Source organism: Centrocercus urophasianus, unplaced genomic scaffold, assembly GCF_019232065.1.
Source record: "Centrocercus urophasianus isolate 14NV4802_14NV808 unplaced genomic scaffold, USGS_Curo_1.0 seq_9, whole genome shotgun sequence".
Lineage (NCBI taxonomy): Eukaryota > Metazoa > Chordata > Aves > Galliformes > Phasianidae > Centrocercus > Centrocercus urophasianus.
This window is the reverse complement of record NW_024885532.1, coordinates 31,910,575-31,920,231: the sequence shown is the minus strand read 5'-3', so window position 1 is coordinate 31,920,231 and position 9,657 is coordinate 31,910,575. Positions and strand designations below refer to the sequence as shown.

General features: G+C 43.7%; 1 non-coding gene across 1 annotated transcript; it reads right to left on the bottom strand.

Annotated features, from left to right (window-relative positions):
- Window positions 1-323: 323 nt before the first annotated feature.
- LOC122171650 lies at window positions 324-425 on the bottom strand. Its single transcript, XR_006172057.1, has one exon. It is a non-coding gene; the product is annotated as a U6 spliceosomal RNA (small nuclear RNA).
- Between the last annotated feature and the right edge of the window lie 9,232 nt (window positions 426-9,657).

The following is a 9,657-nucleotide window of genomic DNA, read 5'->3' as shown; positions in this document are numbered from 1 at the left end:
CTAGAACCAGACAATTTCTTGTCCTAGAAAAGCAGCCTTGTGATTTCCTTTCTGTTGCAGCCTGCTACATCTGATTCACCCTGTAGGTCTTCCAGCTGCACAGAGATCAGCTGTAAATATGCTTGGAAGCCTAAATACAGAATCATAGAATGGTTTGGCTTGAAAGGGACCTTAGAGATCATCTAATTCCAACCCACTGCCATGAGCAGGGTTGCCATCCACGAGCACAGGCTGCCCATGGCTCCATCAAGCCTGGCCTTGAGCACCTCTAGGAACAGGGCACCCACAGCTCTCTGGGCAGCTGTGCCACTGTCTCAAAACCTCCAGCTTTTTAAAAGTTCTGTTTAAAAAATTCATCCTTGCACAGGGGTCATGCTAATCTTCTCTGAATCTTTCCAGTTGCAATACTGCATCTTCTGCAGAAGTGTCAGAGTTGTAGCTGAAGGCTATAAGCAAAAGAGAGAGATGTCTCCCACTAATAGAAAAATAATAATAATAATCCTAAGATTTAGGCCTCTGTTCTTTTGGATGTTTGCTTGCAAACTCTCTCTGCAGCTCTGAGGATGCTCCTGCAACTCTTTTCCAGCCCTGCAGAGCAGATATAACCCTTCTGTCTGGCTTTGCTGCTCACACTGCAGGAGCTAAAGGCGGTTTAAATGCACGATCCAGCACTGTGCACAGGGGCCCAAAGGGTGAGGGGAGGGATCTGTGCTCTGTGCTGTGTGGCCTCACCTCCAGCACTGGGTGCTGTTTAGGTGACATGATGTAAGAGAGCTTCCAAAGGAGAGCTACAGTGATGTGAGAGCAGCTGAGCCCAGAGCAGGGCAGGCTGAGGGGAGGCCTGATGGCGGCTGCAGCTCCTCACAGGGAGCGGAGGGGCAGCGCTGAGCTCTGCTCTGTGTGACAGCGACAGGGAACGGCATGGAGCTGCGTCAGGGGAGGGCGGCTGGGGGTGAGGGAGCTGCCCCTGGTGTAGCTGCTGGCGGGCTATGGCTGCTCCGGGATATCTGCAGACGTTGGATGTCAGCAAGGAATTTAGGATTCTTTTCAGGGGAAAAAAAAGAAAAAAAAAAAAAAAAAAAAGAAGAAGAAAAAAAGGATTGCTCATTTTTAGAAAAATAGTTCTTCAAGTCTAATTGTAAGAAAGTCACAAAGTACAAAGACTTTTTATATTACAGTACATTTTGCATTACCCAGATGGAAATAATTCCTGTGAACCCCACCCATCCTCGCAGGTTTTGGCCGCAAACGCTTCTACGCACTTCTGAACACCACGCAATAACAGCCACTGAAGTGAAATTCCAACACGTATCATCCCACGTGCTTCCATAAAAACGGAGCTGCTTCTCGCTCCATCAAGCACAGACTGTAATGCAAATCAAGTAGCAGTCAGAGAACAACATCTGCAATGCCCTCACAATCAAATATCCAAACTTGATCCTCGCCACTAAAATCCAACCATTTCCCAGAATGGGATATTGGGGATCCCTGAAGTCTCATAATGACACTCAACACACCAACCTCCTGTGCTCTGGAGCACCTGTGGCATTTCTGAAAGTCAGATTACAGGTGTAAGTTCCTTTAGTATTCTGCATATTGCTTGTTTAACATTTTTAATGGTGCTAACAGCACCAGAACAGTACTAACAAAAAAAAAAGAGAGGCTACAGACAGATGCACATCAGCCCTGACAGACTTATCTAGGTCACCCAATTGGTCACCAGCTTGCAAAGACCTATGTACTTGCCATAGCAGTGTACCAAAAGGGCAGACAGAAACACACTGGCCAAACAGACACAGTTTACAATGGGAATGACAGCACTGGTTGCTTTCCAGGTGGGATTTCTCTTTAGGATAAGTCAGCCTGAACCTGTAAGCATAGAATCGTTAAGGTTGGAAAAGGCCTCTACAATTACCTAGTCCAACTGTCCACCTACCACCACTACTGCCCACTCAGCTTTGTCCCCAAGTACTACATCTACAAGTTTCTTGCACATCCCCAGAGGCAGAGACTCCACCACTTCCCTGGGCAGTTTGTTCCATTGCCCAACCACATTTTTGGAGAAGTTTTTCCTAATGATGAACTTATCCTGGGGATTTCTTCTGAGCTGAGTATTCCTGGGCAGGGAGGACTCAAATCCTTTTCTGGATTCTGAAAGGAAAACAAAGAAAATATATTCGAAGGTAACCTAAAGGATTAACAAAATCAGATTTCAGGTCAGTGAAAGTGAAGGCAGCAAGAGATTAAAAGGGAGGGCCCTAGCAGCAGCTCGGGGGATTTGGCACGAGGGGGACTTTTCTCCGACAGACAGGCAGGAAAGCAAAGCTTCTCACCCACTCAATCATTTACCCAGCATTTAGAGAGAGATGAAATAAGATTCTGGGATTTCAGCCAAACCACCAGCTCCACCTATGTATGTCTCCCACTTCCATGTGTGCAGTGCTGTCGCCGTTTCAGGCCTCAATAAAGCAGCTGTTTGTGTAGATCTCACCTCTAACAGCTCCTGGGAAAAGCCAGTGCCTTACTAATGTTGGCCCTTGAAAACTTCATCAGAGCACCAGGGCTAATGAAATGTAAACGTACGGTCTATTGCTTGGCTGAGAGCATGGATGAAGCCCCTTATGTTGGGAGCTGTAGCACCAAAAGGTCATCACTCCCCCCAGGTCTTCTGGCAGAGAGGAGTTCACAGAATGAGGGAATGCCTCCATCTCCTCTCTCCAAAGATCCATCAGCATCTTTACAACTTTTATCTCTTTGAAAGAATGGATTCAAAAAATATTGGAGGAAACTGAGGTAGAGCAGGGCCACATGTCCCATTTTTGCTGCAAACCAGCCTAAAAACCAAGGGGAGCAATGAAAAGGTAAGAGGAATGCTCAAAGGTCCTGTTTATTTAAACAAGGCCTGCCTTTCTGAACTAGTTACACAGAAACAACCTGTTATCTAGGATGTGGTGGCTGGAATTTGAAATGCTTTCAGTTGGCATAAAGGGTCCCGATAAAGAGAGAAAGAGCTGTGATAAGACTTGAGCTTTTACAGACTTTCAGGGTGGTTGGGGTTGGAAGGGACTTCTGGAGGTCACCTGGTCCAACCCCCTCCTGCAGGACACCCAGAGCTGGGTGCCCAGGAACGTGTCCAGAAGGGCAGCTGCACTGGTAGGTGATAGGCAGAAAAAAACTGAATTTTCTTTTCTTTTTTTATTTTACAAAATTACAGAATTGCAGAGGTTGGAAGGGACCTCAAGAGATCATCGAGTCCAACCCCCTGCTAAACCAGCTTCCTTACTGCAGGTTGCCCAGGTAGGTGTCCAGATGAGTCTGCAGTGTCTCCATAGAAGGAGACTCCACAACCTCTCTGGGCAGCCTGTTCCAGTGCTCCGTCAGCTTCACTGTAAATAAGTTCTGCATGTTAGTATGGAACTTCTATGCTCATGTTTTAGGCCATTGCTCCTAGTTCCATGCTACACACTACTGAGAAGAGCCTGGCCTCATCTATTTGCTTCCCACCTCCCTTCAGATATTTATGAACACCAAACAGATCTCTCCCCAGTCTTTTTTTCCCCAGGCTGAACAGACCCAGGTTACTCAGCCTTTCCTCACATGGGAGATGAAGCAGATAAAGCTGGAGGTGAGAGAAACAAATGTGAAGCAGAAGAAGAAAAGAACAGGAATAAATCCAATGAAACACAGCCCTCAGAGCAGCTAGATTGGTACTCCTGAATGACCCAGAGAGAGACTTGGAAGATGGAATGACTTACTGATGGAGTGAGGAACTGTCAAGAGATTGGATGCTAAGTTAGCTATTTCCCTGTATTAAGCCCGCCAATATCCTTTTTACACATACATTTGAGTCAGCCAGAAACCAAATGCCGAAGAAGAATTAAGCAGATTATGTTGGAAAACAGATTACAAACCAAACAAACTACTAAAACCACCTTGTCCTGGGAATTTGGCTTAAAAACCCGACTGAATCAAAGATAACTAATTTGATTAAGTAGAACAAGTTATCTTAATCCCTATTTAAGAAAAACACCGTCAGCAAGCCAGCTCTGTGCTGAGCAGGCGACCCGCGGTGTTAGCTGGGTTCAGCAGAGCCGTACAGCAGACATGCAGTTCCTCTCTGCTCCAGGGACATGCTCAGCAGGCTGGCAGCAGGCCAGGCAAAGGCAAAAATTAACCTTATTTATTTTTCAAGTTATGGGAAAATAAGAAGGATGGCAAGGAAACAGGTCTGATCAGAAAGCCTCTGCAGTTAAAGACATCTCTTAACACAGGAGGCTTTTTTATGTTTATTTGTTTTCCTGTCTCTGACAACTGAGCTGGGTTACAGATCCCAGAAGTACTGCCTCTGTCTCGAAGCATGCAATTACATCTCACATTCTTATGAAATTGGAAAGGTGACACACTATCCCTTTTTCAACCCCATGGCGACAGTGCACTCTATTTGTGCAGCTGTTAAGAGGCAGCAAACTGTGACTTAAACTCTCACTTGTAATGAATGGGATTTACCACGGCTAGTATGAATCATTTTGATAACATGTATAATTAGTTTTATAGATGTTTTAGAGTGTTATAAAATTTGCCGTATCACTTGTACCCCCTAGGGCTCTCTTATAAAATGACTTTGCTATGACTGTATTCTGGATGTGAAGAGAGGCATTTTAACATTCAAGTCAATTTTGCTGTCTTTCTTATTTCTAAAACCCATGGGAAGAAATGAGATCACTTTTCATTTCCTCCCATATGCTCAGTGAGATGCCTCTGTGTGTCTAATCGCTGTCCTGAGCCCATCCTGCAGCTCAGCTCCTGCGAGCTAGGTACCTTCAAAGAGCCTCAGGAGAGAGTGCTCAACAGCCATACATTGTGCAGGTCCTTAACTTCAGTGGAACAGTGGAAATGTATTGTGGATGAACACTTGGCTTCATGATAAGAAGGGCAAGGTGAGCTCGTTGGACTCCACCTTCAGGTTCAGGTACCGTGGTCTGGCAAGGAAGGCCCATGGCACAGCCTGGCACTGGATGGCCTTTAAAGTCCCTTCCAACTCAAACCACTCCATGATTCTATGATTCTGTGATTCGGTAGATACTAGGGTACGTAGCAGCATGTACTGTCAATGTGCCTGCACAACCCTGTGTTATGGGTTGCTGCATCTACCAAACACGGGCCAACAATCACAAATACCAACTCAGTAAACTACTACTGCTATCAGACACAGCTGCCTACACCTCCCTGGCAGCCGCTGTCCCACGGCACGCAACATCAGGTGGCTCTGACCAACTTGGCAGTGCTTTGCCTTCTCAGCATGTGACTTTTGGGACAGTTCCTCCAAAGTCCCAGCTCTCCCACTCTTGCCTCCCACCAAGAGATTCACCTCAGGCTGCGTGGGCACGTGCCAGTTATGGGCAGGGTGGGAAGAATGTTCCACCTGCCATTTTGCCTTCTCTTTGACACTGTTAGAACCTCCAGGTCCTGGCCACGGCCCCAGCAGCTCCTCTCCTGCTCATCTTCCTGCTTGTTGGGTGTAAGAGCAGAGGAGAAGTGGGGCATTCAGCGGTGGCTGAGGAGTAAAGGAAGGAATCAGATGGACAGCTGCCAAAAGCCACTTCCTAAAACCTAAGACGTCCTGAAGATTAATTAAGAACACCTTCTTTAACCACTTTAATAGAGCTATATGATACTATTTATTAATGTATAAACTCAGTCACATGTGACAGACCGGAAAAAATGAATGAAAAATGGAACCTTCAAAATAAGTTTGGTGCTCCCAGATGCTTTGAATTTAAAGGATGCCTTTAAATTTGTGTTCTGTCAGTTTATGTTCTGGAGCAAGAAAAGCCATGAGCAGGGTGGTCCATCCTTTCAGTCACAAAGAACACCAGATGGTGAACTTCAGCCATCTGCAAGGTGCCCCATAGGCTACAGGCTTACAGGCAACTGCATGGCAGCAGAAACCCCACTAACATTCCCCTGTCTTTGAAACTACAGACCAGCAAAGCACCAAACAGATCTTTATCAGCACTTTGCTTCTGGTTTAAGCATTTTGGTTTTAACAGATTTTTTGGATACTTCCTGCGAATAACAAGCTGCAGTGATTTCCTACAGCTCCAGAACTGCTCTTCAGGAGCCGTGTGGGGAAGAGCAGCCACAGAAATGTGAAAGACAAACAAATCTCAGCCTGGGCAGATCAGAAGGGCCGCTGTTGTCCTGCCGGGCTGATTTATACAGCCTTATCTTTTATCTCCTCCCCTCGCCCCCAGCACACCAGCAGTGCTCCCACGGTGCTTCTCATCGGGAAACCCGTGAGTTCACTTTCTGCAGTTGTTCATTTTAGGCTCTCAAGTTGTCTTCTCATTTTAATGTAATATTCCTCTTTTGGCATACAGCGAATATGCCAGGGTAAAGCACTCCCTTGAACATGTTCCCAACACCATGTAAATAAATCCCTGGCTCTGGGAAAAGAAAATCTCCACAACTTTGCCCAGAAGCACTCTGAAATGCCATATGCGCAGAGCCTCCCACTTAACAAGCAGCAAGGAAGCACTTTGGCTCCCACTGCTTTTCCAGCTCTCATCAACCCTTTCATAGCCACAAAGCTGTGAGCAGGACGGCAACCCAGCGAGCGGTCCTTCCAAAAACTCCATCTATAGCCCCCAGGACCAGGAAAGATGACTGCCCACCTGGAACTGAGGCTCTGGGGTTTCTGTGAACTAACCCGAACTCTGGCATGTTTCTGAGGAAAACTGTCCAGTTTGGATGGACATGTCTCATGCTGATCAACCAGCACAGTCCTTTGCATGTGTTGCAGTGCTCAGTTGTTCCTGCCGTCAAAAAAGAGAACTTGGGAGTAAATGTGTCTAATCTCACCTATCAGCTCATTAGACTCTTATTCACAAAACCAATGTTCAACCTTTCAAACTCTGTAACACGATTTAGGTATTTTAATCATCTGGTAATCTGTAATACATCCTTGCTGAGCCATCAACACTACTGTTACGGTGATTCACACTCTTCACTTACACCTCACTATCATCCATGGTGCTAAGCTCCATTACTTTGATGACATTCCTTGTGAATTTTGCATGCTGATTTATACTTGACCCGCTGGACAAGGTGCTACTCAACATCTCAGAATCAGTATTTTATCAACATGTAGCTTGAGTTCTTCCACCTGGCTTTTCACTGCATACAAAGCAGAAATCTTCCTGAACACCTTTTTGTTAGCAACAGTGCTGTAACTTCCATGTTAGACTTTGTGAATACACTTGGAAGAAACACTCCCCAATGTAGTCTCCCTGCTTCTAACCCAGACGTCATTTTGCTTCTGCATTAACCATTTTTCATGCTTGGTTTCTAACTTATGTTCAACATTTCCTTGCTCTATTTCCATTCCCTTCCCTGCCTTCTTTACTCAGCTGCCACACCAGTTGCATTTACTCCACCAGAAAGCAATTATTAGGTGTTATTTCAGTCTACAGTAGGTGAATCAGAAAAACAATCACATCCAATATGGAAAAAAGCACAGTTGACACCTTGGACTATCAAATGTAATCCATGTGTGCTTTTTCTGATACGTCTTAATTGCATGTTATTATCTCCAAATTGCATAAGGCTATAATTTCCTCTAAAGATGTTTGCTACTTATTTTCTATAGCAGCTGAAATCTAAATAATAGTATGCTTTCAGATTTAAAGCAAGACACAGAGTTACACGGAATGGCTCTAAGGCTGCTTTTAGGCAGCCAGTTCAGCAGCCCCATTGGGAACATCAGGAATGCTGGAAAAGGGCTGCAGTGGTTTTTACATTTAAGAAGAGCTACGCTGCCGGTCACAAGAGAGATCTCACGTTACTGAAGGCACACATATTTGCTGAAAAATAAGAGTCTCTCCAAAGAAAAAAAAAGAATAAGAAAAAAAAAAAAGAAAGAAAAAAGCATCAGACATTTGAACAGCTGGAAGCATTTTCAGAAACTACGAAACAGGAGAAAAAAAAATCATTTACAATAATATTTCCCTTTCTGTAGTAAGCATCGTAGCGGTGATACAATAGGCTCTCCAGAGGCTTAATGATGTCTACTGTTCAATGCTCAGAGGATATTTCCCAAAACAAAAATCAGTGGCATCCACACCATTTCTTCACAAAAAAACCCTGAAACTGTCATTTGGAGTTACATTTCTTCTTCTATCAGCTCCCATCTTTGCCAAATGTCCCCAAATCCCACAGCTATGAAGCTGTGACAACAAGCTAAAGTCCACTTCACTCTGCAAAAAGACAAAGTTTTCTTCATTTCTTTGTCTGCACTGGATTCCAGTATGAGGAAGATGTTGTTTGCTGCCACTCTGACAAGAGCTTGCAAGGACTGGTATTTACAGGAGGATCTCATGAGATAGCAAATTAAGGAAGCAACAGAGGCCACAGGCATAAACCAATGACTACTGTGTACATTTTGATAAAGTATGTAAATTCCACAATCAACATCAGTTTCTTTCAAATTAAAAAAATTAAAAAAATTAAAAAAACCTACGGGCAATCTCTTAATTTAAAATGCTCTTATTCCACCAATAGTCATGCTCTATTTTCTTTACAGTAATGCTCCAAGGTTCATGTTAGCATTAGGATTTCCTTTTCCTAAGTTCTTTTTGTCTCAGTGAATCTTTTAACACATGCCAACTCCAGATAAACATTATTGGCTGTTTGCTTAGTACAAAAAAAATGCAACTAACACAAAACTCCCTTGGTGACACCCTTTAATTCCCACACTTCCACTGAATATAAGATTCTGTTAAGCTTACATTCACAAGTTATTGTTTCCTCTTGAGAACTACCATCTTCACAAGGTGTTTTCACTCCTGTCTAAAATTAAATGTATTTCTTTATAGGGAAATACCCACCTCATTTGTTACACTCTTTCCTCTTAGGATCCAAGAGCAGCTGCAGAACGCAGTCAGTCAGACACAACATGGAGGCTTAATTGTGGCACATCTGAAAATAGGTCTGTTTGCCTACAGTCAAAACATATCTAAAAATGTCCAAAACCAGATCTAATAGAATGGCAGTGCTAATCACAAAAGATAAATCCCCCCTACGGAAAAACAAAGTGAAAAGATGGCAAGAGAGTGTAAGTTATCAAAAAATACCTGACAGCACAAATTCTGCTAAAAAATGGGCCCCAACCACCTGAACAATTCTCATCCTTACTGGTCTCTTCCCAAACATTCATTTTTCTTCCTCTTAGGTGTCTGTATCTTTATTTTTACTTTTATTTTTACTTATTTTTATACTGACTGGATCATCATAGCATGACTACTTTCCATGTCATCTTTCACTGTGAAGCACTTAGAAGCTTCCTCTTTTACTCCGCTGCCTCTTTCTCATGTTGCGCAGTATTTCTTTCCCCCTCATCCTGACATTTTCCTTCACACACCTGTTTAACCACAGCTTTTCTTCTTCCATCTTCTTGTTTCCTCTCTTAGATACTTCCTAATTTTCAATTGCAATTTACAACTTTCTTTCAGGTTTCTCTTCTCCACTGCAAACATAATTTGCTTTTCCCCAATTCAGAAGCACCACAAGGAATAAAAGATTTTAAGGAATATAAATATTCCTTTAAGGAATATTGCCATGTAAGAAGGACCCATGCAACCAGTTCTGGGTCATGACATT